The sequence below is a fragment of the Petaurus breviceps genome, unplaced genomic scaffold (genome assembly GCF_028583685.1).
Source record: "Petaurus breviceps papuanus isolate PSGF00001 unplaced genomic scaffold, PetGlider_PUasm1.0 490, whole genome shotgun sequence".
NCBI lineage: Eukaryota > Metazoa > Chordata > Mammalia > Diprotodontia > Petauridae > Petaurus > Petaurus breviceps.
This window is the reverse complement of record NW_027186352.1, coordinates 23,328,376-23,341,530: the sequence shown is the minus strand read 5'-3', so window position 1 is coordinate 23,341,530 and position 13,155 is coordinate 23,328,376. Positions and strand designations below refer to the sequence as shown.

Here is a 13,155-nt window from a genome sequence, read left to right as displayed (position 1 = left end):
GGGGCGCGCGGCCGCAAGGGGAGAGGGCTCTGGGCTCCCCGGGGGAAGGCGCGGTGGGGGTGCTACCCGAGGGGGCACAGGAAGGGGAGGAGCCGCCACGCCACGCGTTTACAAGAAAGGAAACTGAGGCCGGGGGCTCCGGGGTTCCGCCCCCCATTCCCCCGCGGGACGCGCCTCCCTCCTCACGCCCCGGGCCCCGCTTACCCGAGGAGGCCGAGGCCGAAGGGGCAGCGGCGGCGGCTGCAGCAACAGCAAGACCGTCTCGACCGCCTCAGCTCCCGGGACGCCGACTGAGGCCAGTTTCAAACTCAGCGCGCTAAAGTGTCTCGGCTCCGCCAATCAGCGCGCCCGTAGACTTTCAAAGCGACCAATCAGAGCCCGCTCACTCCGCCGCTCGCTTTCCGGGGGCGGCGGCGGCGCGAAACAGCGGCGAAAAGGCGGTGCGCAGAAAGCAGAGGGGCGGGCGCCGACTGAGCCCCGGCGCAAGCGTCGTCGGCCTCTCTTCGGCCCCGCCCACCGACCTGATCCCTTAGGTTCTCGTCGGAAACGAACTGCGTGGTAGGGCAGCATTATGTTAGTTTGCGTCTGCGTGCTGCTGGTCCAATTCTTATAGAGCCAAGGGACACAGGATCATAGGCAGCTCTTTAAGTTTTGTAGAACGCTTTACAAACATGAACCCTTTGGAGTCTTAAGCAACTCTGAAAGGTATACTACTATCATGCCCATTTTAAAGATGAAGAAACGGAGGCGGGCGTTGTGACTCGCATAGCTGGGTCACACAGCTGATGAGAATCTGAGTCAGGGTCTGAATCCAGAGCCCCAAGGACTGAACCAGCCGTGTCTGAAAAGGATCACAGGCTCCAGGGCAGGGGTTTGTAGCCTGGGGTCCACAGACTCCTGCTATTCATTTCAATCTCGTTTTCTTTGTTATTCTGTCTCATATCCTGCATTGAAAACGTTATTCTGAGGAGCCCGTGGGCTTCCCCAGTTTTGCGGGGGGTCCCTGACGTGAACCCCCTAATCCAGATCGCCGTCGAGGGGACAAAACAGCCAGGATTCATGTAGCATTTAAGTTACAAGCACTTCGCCTGCTAGTAACACGGTAGCATTGATGAAAGCTTCTCACACATCAGTAACAAGTTAACATCTATGTAGCGGTTAAGGTTTACAAAGCACTTTACACATTAATAGCCAGTGAACATTTATTTAGTGCCTACTGAGTGTAAGGGCTTTACACTTCAGATCTGAGGAGATCCTTACAATGGCCCTATAAGGTAGGCACTATTATCCCCACTTTACAGGTGAGAAAACTAAGGTAACTTGCCCAGGATCACACAGCTGGCAAGTGGCTTCTGCAACATTCCCCCTCAGATCTTTCCAGCTCCAAGTCCAGCACTCCGGCTCATCATGCCCTCTATCTGCCTCTAACACACATAAAGCACTTTATAAACACTGGCTATTTCATTATTAGAGCTGGCAGGGGCCTCAGAGACCATCTAAGCCCCTTCAAGAGGAGACAGCTCAGGTCCAGGGAAGTTCAGTAACTTGGTCAAGTTCCCTCGGGTAGGGTCAGAGGCAGCCTCTGAACCCAGGCTGGAGCCTCCAATGAGAGCATTCCTTCCTTGTGACTGATGTTTCAGAGGCCATGAAGTTCAATCCCTCCCCCAAGACACACACAGGCACACACACACACACACATAAACACATACAAATTTTACAGAGAAAGGACTGGAGGAAGCATGCAGTGCCAAGTGAATTTAAACCCAGATCCTCAGCCTCTGGAGCCAGTGTCCCATGCCTCCTTTGGAGATCTGAGTCACTCTCATTTTCCAAAAGAGGGACACAGGCCAAGGGAGTGGAAATGACTTGAACAAGGTCACCCATATGGTAAGTAGCAGAATGAAGTTTAAAACATAGGTCCCCTAGCTCCAAGTCCAACACTTGTGTGGCTTTCCCAGTGTGATTCACTCAAAATTTTTTAAGAGCCTGCATTGCCTTATCAGAGCTGGAGGGAATGCTAGGTGGCCTACTCTAAGCTGCTCACTTCCTCAGCCCCTCTTCATTCCAGGGCCTTCCCTTTATGAATCACTTCCTGCTTGTCTTCTACACAGCTTGCTTTGCATTTTTTGTCTTCATGTTGTCTCCCCCAGTTAGATTTGGAGCTCCTTGAGGATAGGACTGTATTATCTCTTTCTGAGCCCATTGCTCCTCTTAGCTCTAAATAATGCATTGATTGACTGATTGATTGATTGATGGATTGATTGATTCAGATGCAACCTTTGGCCCAGGAACCCATCAAGCACTAGGTGTGGTAGGGAGGGTAGAAAGGAAGGCTCATCATTTCTCATTTGTTTCTCATGACCACCCGGGGAGGTCGGTGCTATTATAATCTCCTGCTTTATAAATAAGGAAACCTGGGCAAATGAGTGAAATAGCTTGCCCAGGGTCACACACCTAGTGAGTGTCTGAAGTTACATACACATACACATACATATTGTCCAGACCTATGAGTTCATCTAGGCAGGGAGCCCTTGAAAAGAAACTTCTTCAGTTAAGGAGGAAGCTGGTGGTTTGGTGAATAGAGTTCTGGGCCTGGAATCAGGAAGACCTAAATACTGGCAAATGCTCCTGACCAAAGCAGACCTAGTCTCCCTTCCCAGACTCATAAACTGTTTGAGGCTTACCAGACAATATCCCTCCCAGCGCTGACTTTTTTGTAAATGTCCTAAACTCTCCCCTCTGAGATTCCCAAACTTTCTCTATGGACTTTCAGTTGCTTTGCAAAACAACTAACCTGGTGAAATCCAGGTGTCCCACCCTTTTAAGCCTGCAGTCCCATTCCCTTTGCCCAAATACTTTATAAGAACCCCTTGTTCAGTCCGCTTTTCGGGCTTCCCAGCACTTGTTACTATGTGGAACCCCAGTTGTAACCCCTTGCCCTGACTAAAGGTTATAATATTTGCTATATTGCTGTCTTCCCTTTATTTCAGGTAGACAGTAGAAATCTGGCCTCAGAGACTTACTAAGGGCATTACTCACCCTGGGCATTACTTAACCTCTGCCTCAATTTCCTCAATTATAAAATAACACTTCCCAAAGCCAATACTCATTTGTGAGGATCAAATGATATAATATTTGCTTAAAAAGGGGGGAGGGGAGATGGGGGCGGCTAGGTGGTGAAGTGAATAGAGGACTGGCCCTGGAGTCAGGAGGACCTGAGTTCAAATTCGGCCTCGGACACTTAATACAAAAACTAGCCTGTGACCTTGGGCAAGTCACTTAACCCCAATTGCCCTCCAAAAAATAAAAAGGGGGGGGGGACCCACATGTACAAAAATATTTATGGCAGCTCTTTTTGTGGTGACCAAGAACTAGAAATTGAGAGGATGGCCCATCAATTGGGGAATGACTGAATCAGTTGTGGTATATGAATATAATGGAATACTATTGTGCTATAAGAAATGAACAGGTAGACTTCAGAGAAACCTAGAAAGACTTATATGAACTGATGCTGAGCAAGGGGAGCAGAACCAGGAGAACACTGTACACAGTAACAGCCACAGTGTGCAAGGGTTGATTTTCATAGACATAGCCCTTCTCAGCAATGCAAGGATCTAACACAATTCCAAAAGACAAATGATGGAAAATGCCAGCTACATCCAGAGAAAGAACTATGGAATCAGAACACAGAACAAAGATGACTTTCTTTTTTGTTTTGTTTTATTTTGTGTTTTTTTTTCTTTCTCATGGTATTTCCCATTTATTATAATCCTTCTATGCAACATGACTAATGTGAAAATGTGTTAAATGTATATGTGTAGAGCCCATATCAGATTGCAAACTATCTTAGGGAGGGAGGGAGAGAAAATTTAAAACTTATGGAAGTGAATGTTTAAAACTAAAAATAAATAATTTAATTTTAAAAAGTACTTAGCACAGGGCCTGGCACATAGTAGGCACTATAAAAATGCTCATTCCCTCTCCTTCCTCTTCTAGCAATTCAGGTTGCTAACTATTCTACAGCTCCAAGTCTTAGAGAGTTGTGTGGGGGCCTGAGAGACAAGTCCAGTGGCTTGCTCAGGGAAACACCAGCCATCCGTGTCCCAGGAAGGAATAGAATGAGGTCTCTCCTTGACTCTAAAGCTGACTCCCTGATCTCTGCATCACATTATCTTTCCAGGATTCATCACCAACAACAAACTGAATAATCCAGAAAACCTGAGGAAGACATTTCAACTGATGCTCAACAAAATAAGCTGAACAAAAGGAATGCTTCACACAATACAACAACTTAAAAGAAGACAGCTCTAGAAGATGTCAGAACAAGGTCATTTCTTATCTTGACTCCAAAAACTGACAGAGAAAGGTCGGGGGGGGGGGGGGGGGTCTGCAAGTGAAGGAATGAATTTATTAAGTGTTTATTGTGTTCAGAGGACATACAAAGGGGGACACAAAGAAGAAAGTAAAACAGTCCTTGCTCTCAAGAAGCTCACATTCTATTAATAGAGTAAATAGCACAATACAGCAGAATTAAGCACAAACTGTCAGACCAGGTCTGTCAGTTTGTTTTGCTTAAATATATTTCTCCCTCATGGGGCCGCTAGGTGATGCCATAGTGCATAGAACTCTGGACCTGGAGTGAGGATGACTCATCTTCTTGAGTTCAAATCTGACCTCAGACACTTACTAGATGTGTGACCCTGGGCAAGTCATTTTACCCTGTTTGCCTCAGTTTCCTCATCTACAAAATGAGCTGGAGAATGAAATGGCAAACCACATTAATATCTTTGCCAAGAAAACCCCAAATAGAGTCATGAAAAGTCAGACACAACTTAAAACCTACTGAACAACAAATGAAGCTTCTATGGGATGAGGGGTAGTCCTTGGAAATGATGGTATTTTTTAAAAAAACTTCCAAAAAATCTCTGTTTCATATTTTTAAAAACACTTCCAAAAAATCTCAGCTTCCTCTGGGAGCCTCAGAATTTAATTTGTCTTGCTCCCACTCCATCATTGGATGACTAGAAAAGCCTTTATTAAGTGCTTACTAAACACCAAGGGCTATGCTAAACACTGAGAGATACAAATAGAAAAACCAGCTCAGTCCTGCCTCTCAGGGAGCCCATACTCAAATTGTATGTTAAAAAAAAATAATCTAGTTGCAAAATGCATGGAAAGGCCCCAGAATTCTAAGTCAGCAGCAGTGGGGCAGGCTAAGGTCTAGTGGTCCTTAGCCTACATCTGAAGGCCAGATTACAGGACTGGGCATCCACAGGACAGAGGCAGGGTGGATGGATGGTAAGGCCTGCAGGTCCTCCTGATTCCTGATTCTATGAAGTATGCTCCATGGGGTTTTGGGTAGGACACCTAATGTCTCTGGGCCTCAGTTACCTTTTCCTTAAGATAGGAGGTTGGACTCAGGGCCCTCTGGGGTCCAAATCTATGCTTCTATGATCCCCCGAGCTTATTAGGCTCTGTCTCATTCTGACATCTCTGCGAATGTGGGTAAAAGGGTCCTCGGTCTCGTGCAAGCACTCCAGCTAACAATTTCAGCTGCAGAATGCATTTATTTCACTCTAGAACAAGAAGACAAGTAAACAAAAAAGGAGTCCCAGGACTCTCCAAATATATGCACTATGTATATACATGTAGATCTATCTCTCCTTCCTTCTCTGAGGAGTCCCAGCTTCCTCCAGTCACTTGTCCAGTCCTCCAAACTCTTCCTGCTGGTCTGTAGTATTGACCCATTTTCCTCTGTACTAATTAAAACAACTGTGTTAAATAGATTCTCCCTTCTACTCCTTCTACTGCCTTCTTAAGAGAGGAGCATATTTGAAAATAATTTATTTATCTTCAAGAACAGATTAAGGCAGGTATCATGGCATGTTGAATTTATTTATTTTTTGCTTTGCTGTAATTTACTTTTTAAATATATAATTTATTTATTTATTAATTTTTAGTTTTCAACATTCACTTCCATAAGATTTTGAGTTTTAAATTTTCTCGCCCTCCTTCTCCTTCCCCTCCCCAGGATGGTGCAATCTGATATGGGCTCTAATTATACATTCATATTAAACATATTTTCACATTAGTCATGATGTAAAGAAGAATTAGAACTAATGGGAGGAACCAAGAGAAAGAAGAAGCAAAACAAAACAACAAAAGAAAATGGAGCAAATACTCTGCTTCCATCTGCATTCAGACTCCAAAAGTTCTTTTGCTAGATGTGGATCGCATTTTCCATCATGAGTCTTTTGGAGTTGTCTTAGGTCCTTGCATTGCGGAGAAGAGCTAAGTCTTTCAAAGTCAGTCATTGTACAATGTGGCTGTTGCTGTATACAATATTCTCCTGGTTCTGCTCATTTCACTCAGCATCAGTTTATATAAGTCTTTCCTGGTTTTTCTAAAGTCTGCCTGCTCATCATTTCTTATAGCCCAATAGTATTCCATTACATTTATATACCACAACTTGTTCAACCCTTTCCTAGTTGATGGACATTCCCTCAATTTCATCATCATATGAAAAGGATATATTTGATATTTCTGCCTTTCTATATTGGATTGTGAGGTTTTTGTGCCCTAATATGTGGTCAGTTTTTGTGTAGGTGCCATTACCACTGAGAAAAAGGTATATCCTTTTGTATCTCCATTCAGTTTTCTTCAGAGGTCAACCATATCTAACTTCTCTAAAATTCTATTCATCTCCTTAACTTTTTTCTTGTTTATTTTGTGGTTAGATTTATCTTGTTCTGAGAGGGGAAGGTTAAGATTCCCCACTAGTATAGTTTTGTTATCTACAGGAAGACCTGTAACTCCCTTAAATTCTCCTCTAAGAATTTGGATGCTATACCACTTAGTACATATATGCTTAGTAATGATATTACTTCATTGTACCTTTTAGCAGGATGCAGTTTCCTTCCTTATCTGTTTTCATTAGGTCTATTCAAATATTTTGCTTTGTCTGAGATCAGGATTACTACCCCTTCTTTTTTTTTTTTTGCTTCAACTGAAGCATAATATATTCTGCTACAACTTTTTACCTTTACTTTGTGTGTATCCCTCTGCTTCAGATGTGTTTCTTGTAAACAACATATTTTAAGATTATGGTTCTTAGTCCACTCTGCTATCACATTCCATTTTATGGGAGAGTTCATCCCATTTACATTCATAGTTATAATTACTATCTGTGTTTTTTTCTCCATCGTATTTTCCTCTCTGTTTATGCTTTTCTTTCTCCTTTCTCTCCTCACTAAAGTTTTGCTTTCTGTCACCACATCCTTCAGTCTTCCTTCCTTCTATCAGCCCCCTCCATTTTCTTCCCCTTTCTTCCCTTACAACTTCTTCCCTCCCTTCTATTGACCCCCTCCGTTTTCTTTCCAATTTCCTCTCCTTCTTCTTATAGGGTTAAATTTCCATATCTAACTGATTATGTTATTCTCTCTTTGAGCCAAATCTGATGAGAGTAAGGTTGAAAGAATGCTCATCTCCCTAACTTCTTTTCCTCTACTGTAATGTTTTTGTGCCTTTTAATGTGATGTAATTTACCCTTGTCTGCCTGTTCCTTTCCTCTTCTCCCTGTACAATCTCTTTTCACTACTTCAATTTTTTATCTTCACACCAAAATCAACTTACACCCATGCCTTCTGTCTATGTATACCTCTTTTAAATATCATAATAACAATACAGTTCTCAAGAGTTACAAGTATCATCTTTCCTTGTAGGGATGTAAGTTTACTTATTACAAGTTATTACAACTTATTACAAGTTATTAATACCATGCTGTTTTTTTCTTTCCTGTTTACCTTTTTATGCTTCTCTTGAGTCTTGTATTTGAAGATCAAATTTTCTGTTGAGCTCTGATCTTTTCATCAGGAAGATTTGGAAGTCCCCTGTTTCACTGGATGTCCATCTCCTCCCCTGAAAGATTATGTTCCCTTTCACAGGGTAGTTGATCCATGACTATAATACTTCTTTGCCTTATGGAGTTTCATATTCTACTTCCTGTGATCTTTTTATGTCAGGAGCTACACAGGGCCCTGCATAATCCTGACTGTGCTTCCATGAGATTTAAATCGTTTTCTTCTGTATGCTTGCAGCATTTTCTCTTTGACCTGATAATTTTGGGATTTGGCTACAACAGTCCTTGGCCTTTTCTGTTTGGGATCTCTTTCAGGAGGTGGTCTGTGGATTCTTTTGATGACTACTTTACCTTCTAGTTCTGGGACCTCAGAGAAGTTTTCCTTGATGATTTCCTGAAGGGGCATCTTGGATTTAAAGTCAGAAGACCCAGGTTTGAATGCCACACCTGGCATGTACTACTTGTAGGACCTTGGGAAATTCTTTTTCTCTCTCTTGGACCTCAGTTTCCTCACCTGTAAAGTGAAGGTTTTGGTCTAGTAAGACAAAGGTCCCTTCCAGCTCTAAATCCTATGACCTATGATCTCACTGGAAATGGGCATGAAGGATGTTGCAAAACCACAAAGAAAGATTCTTCTTTGTCCCAGAACAATGACCAGCAGCACCCCAGAATGTTTATTAGGGTTCTCAGAATTCCGTGGGAATTCACCCAGTCTAATATATACAAGTCAGAATTTAATACCTTTAGACACAATAAGGATGAAACAAAAGTCTTATCTTTGACCCACAGAGAAGGCCTTCCCCCAGCCACATCTCAGTTCTCAAACTTTAGAAGTTTCAATAGGGGGCGGGTGGCCAGGTAGCACAGTGAGTAAGAGCGCAGGCCCCAGAATCAGGAGACCTGGCATTGGTTCCGGCCTCAGATATTTAGCACCCACACAAAATAACTGGCCGTGTAACCTTGAGCAAGTTACTTAACCCAAATTGCTAAAAAAAAAAAAAGAAGAAGAAGAAGAAGAAGTTTCAATGGGGAAGAGACCTTAGAAATTGCCATTAACTTTCAAATTTCTAGTGCTCTCCAATGAGTAGGAAGCAGGACATTCTGAAATTTCTATTTTGAGGAAAGTGAAAAGAGCTGTGGGACTTCACTTTCCGGTTTATCCAGTTTTAAAGGGGTGTTTTTTGTTTGTTTTTTTAATGAAAAAGACATTCTCTCTTCATTTGAGCAACTAGTGAAAGTGTGTGATAAGATCTGGGATTTCTCTTAACATTACTGGATTCAAAGCCTGAAGGAAAAGCAGAATTTGAACTCATGTCCTCTGACTCTAAGTCCAGGGTTCTTTTCATTGTAGTTGGTGGTCTTGCTTGGCTAACTTTGTTTTGGTTGCTAAAGGTCTCTGAGTATTCCTTAGGGCTTTTAAGTGGAGAATACAGCTCTTGGGAGCTAATTTTAGATTTTGTTCTGGACCTGTGACTTTATTAATATAAAGAAATCGCAGTGAAGGAATTCCCTCTACAATACAGAGCAGCAACTACCCTGCACATTCTGATCTTAACCTCTAAGATTCTTTGAGACCTAAAAAGGTATCTGCACACTGAGAGGGACCTATCTGGGATCACACTGTCAAAGTGGACCAGTCTTGCTGACTCTGAAAACAGCATTCTACCCACTCTGCTGTGATGTTTCCTTTTGAACAACAGGCTCAGCTTGAAGTACTCAAGTTTGATAAACTCACAAATGAAGAATTTAAATTTATCTTTCCTGAAATTGCATAATGTTGATAGTAAACCAGCCTTGAAATGAAGCTGAAACATTGTGTCCTTGTTCCAAACTGCTGACAAATCTGATCAAAAGACCCCCCCTAGCTCAGTCACAGTGGGTGGCTACAATCAATTTGGGTAAAGACTATTCAGCAGCACTGGCATTCTTTGAAGAGTATCAGAGTTATAATATAACCACTGTATTCCAGAGGTAAAGACAAATTCAATCAGGTACATCCTAGGAATCCAAACTGGGGCTGCCCTCAACTTGGAAGTATAAAAAGATGCATTCATTTGTTCATGTATTCACTTACTCACTCATTCATTCCATATAACAAGCATCGTAAATCAGACAAAGGGTCGAGTAAGCTCTGAGCCTCGAAAGTTATACATGATGACGCAGACTGTTCTTGCAGAGACTTAGGGACTTCATTGGGAGGGAGGAGGTCAGGGGAAGTAAGGATAAGAAGACAACTCTAAAAGATGGGCTAAGTACAAAAGAGAGATTCAGAGAAAGTGCCATGAGACATTTGGAAACATGAGGAAAGAGAAACATTTTCACTTAGGGCAGGGAAGAGTCACAGGAGGCTTTAGGAAGAATCAGCATCTGATTTGAACCTTGAAAAAACTAAGACATTTTAACAGATGGATATGAGGAAGGGAGTCCTTTCTGTCCTGGAAAATGGGATGAGCAAAGGCACAAAGAAGGGGGAGGGCAGGTTGAGTCCGGTCAGTTAGTCCTCAGTCACCAGCACTTATTAATCTTTGCGGTATAAGAACTGTGCTAAGTGCCAGGGACACAAAGAAAGGCAGAACACACTCCCTGCCCCAAGGAAACTCACATTATAATTATAGATGGAAGGTCATCCAGTAGAGGCGAAGGCACTACCATGGGGGTTGGAGGGAGGAAGATAGGATGTCTGCAGAAAGTGGCAGCCAAGAATGTGAAGAGGTAAAAATGAGAAGGGAGGACATCGCAGATAGAAAGGATGGCTAGTACAAAGGGGAGAGATAGGATGTCATGAGTGAGGAACAGCGAGGCAAATAAAGTATAACAGTGTTGGAAAGGCAGGAAGTGCCATGTTGTAAAATGCTTTGAGTGCCACATTAAGGATGTTATCATTGATCCTGGAGTGAAAAAGGGACCCACTCGAGTTTGTTGAGTAGTGGGGTGACATAGGCAGCTATTTTTCATAAATGTTTCTACTTTGTTATGTATATGTTGTATTCTTCTGGTACTATCTCTACTTTACAGATGAGGGAAAAAAGGGAGACAAGGGTTAAATGACTTGCCCAGGGTCACATAGCCAGCAAATCTGAAACCAGTACTCTATCTACTATGTTAACTGTTAACAAAGAAATTACTATTAGTATTCTACAGTAGAGATGTTACTATTATGATAAGAAGGTGTTTGACACTTAGACTAACTAATCTAAGGAATGATAAGAAGGTGTTTGACACTTAGACTAACTAATCTAAGGAATGAAGCAGGGTGTGGGGGGGGCAGATTCTCTACAGTCTCTTTAGAATTGTAAAACTAATTGAAAGCATAATTACTTATTTGGAAATGATGCCACATACTTATAAGATTTAGGATTCCACTAGAGGGTAGTAGATACAAATTATAAAATATGAAAAGGCAGCTACTACCTTTTGGATTTAGGAGAAGTATTTCATTGTCTTCACCTTCTACTGATTTTCCCTTCTCTTGCAATAATATTAAAATACACTATTAAGAGGAAAGTCACAGATGTCTTTGATGGCTTGGCTTTATATTAGCTCAAGGTAATTTAATAAAACTCTGCCTGTGTGTTTAAAAGTGATGTAAGAAAGCTAGGCTCCCTAGATTGGGAAACAATGTGGATGTAATTCCAGTCCAGAAGTCCATTGGTAATCGACTTTCTCCTCTTGGTGGAGATCAATGCCCCACCCTACTCCTGCTGGAAGGGCAAGACACTAGTATCCCTCCAATGAGGAGAGTCTCATACCAATGGACTTTGAAACTTGGGTATTTAAAAACACCATTTTATTCATTCATTCAAAAACAATTGAGTACCTACCATGTGCAACAACATGGTGTTAAGGGTTAAGAGGAGAGAAAAAGAGATTGTGGATTGTTTGGGGGACATAAGACATATAGAGCACCCATACTTGGTGACGTTTTAACCTTTTGAAACTTAAAATAATTAATTGCACTGACATCCTTATTTAAGATAAGGAAATTAACAAGAGAAAGCAAGAGAAGATCGGTACTAAATATATTACAATTTTCACAGTAGAATGTAAGTTTCTTGAGGGCAGGGGCAGTTTTTATTTTTGTCTCCATCCCTGGAGGTTCTCAAATAAAGAGGTCCTGGGACCCCTTTATACTCTTAAAAATTATTGAGGACCCCATAGAACTTTTATGTGAGTTATACCTATTGATATTTATCATATTAGAAATTAAACATCTTAGTATTATTATGTGAATAGTTTTGTCCTTGGACCTTCTGAGAGGGTCTTGGAGATCACCCATGGGTGCACAGATCAAAGGGTATGCTGGAGCCAGCTCAAACCAGCTTAAGAGTCTAATGCTAAATTTTCAATGTGACCAGTTTCACCTTGGAAATTGGCAAACTGCAGATCAGGGCTTGATTTACTGTTTTGTTGCTTGTCTGGACTTAAGAAAGTGACAAAGAGAATGTTAAGAATGCAGAAGAAACCTAAAAAGCACCCTGTGTGCATTCCTTCCCCAGCCAGTTCTTAAGCATTTCTCAGCACCCTCCTGCCCAGACCCTACTTGGAGAACCTTAGACTACCCTAGTCTAACATAGCAAGTATGAGGTGCTGAACATTTATTCATTTAGCTCATTGAATGGAACTGATTTCACAAAATGCTATAATAAGAGATGCAACCCTGGAAATAACTAACAATAAGAAATGCAGACAAAGCACTGTAAGATGTCTAAAGCATTTGGCCTAATTATCTCATTTGAACCTCATTACAACACTGGAAGATGGGCTAGGATCATAAGACAATAGATTTTGAGGAGAAAGAGACCCCAGAGGCCATCTATTCCAACCCCCTAAATTTTTTTTATTTTTTTGCTTTTTAGAAGGCAATTGGGGTTAAGTGACTTGCCCAAGGTCACACAGCTAGTTTTTGTGTTAAGTGTCTGAGGCAGGATTTGAACTCAGGACCTCCTGACTCCAAGGCCAGTGCTCTATTCATTGTGCCATCTAGCTGCCTCCAATCCCCTAATTTTTACAGATGAGGAGACTCCCCAGGGAGATGAAGTGATTTGCCCACTATCAACAGCAGAAATAGAAATTAAGGGGCGGCTAGGTGGTGCAGTGAGTAAAGATCTGGCCCTGGAGTTAGAAACACTGAGTTCGGTTCCAGCCTCAGACACTTAAAACACACACACACACACACACACACACACACACACACACACACACACACACACTAGCTGTGTAACCTTGGGCAAGTTACTTAGCCCCAATTGCCCTCCAAAAAGGCAAAAAAAAGAGAAAGAAATAGAAATTAAACTCAG

At 42.1% G+C, this 13,155-nt stretch overlaps 1 protein-coding gene across 1 annotated transcript in view; it reads right to left on the bottom strand.

Annotated features, from left to right (window-relative positions):
* CDK1 (cyclin dependent kinase 1) overlaps positions 1-13,155 on the bottom strand; it is a 470,854-nt gene that overhangs the window by 19,881 nt on the left and 437,818 nt on the right. Inside the window, exon 2 of the mRNA XM_069101843.1 lies at positions 205-292. The gene's annotated coding sequence lies outside the window, so the exon portion shown is untranslated. The remainder of the gene's footprint in view (positions 1-204; positions 293-13,155) is intronic.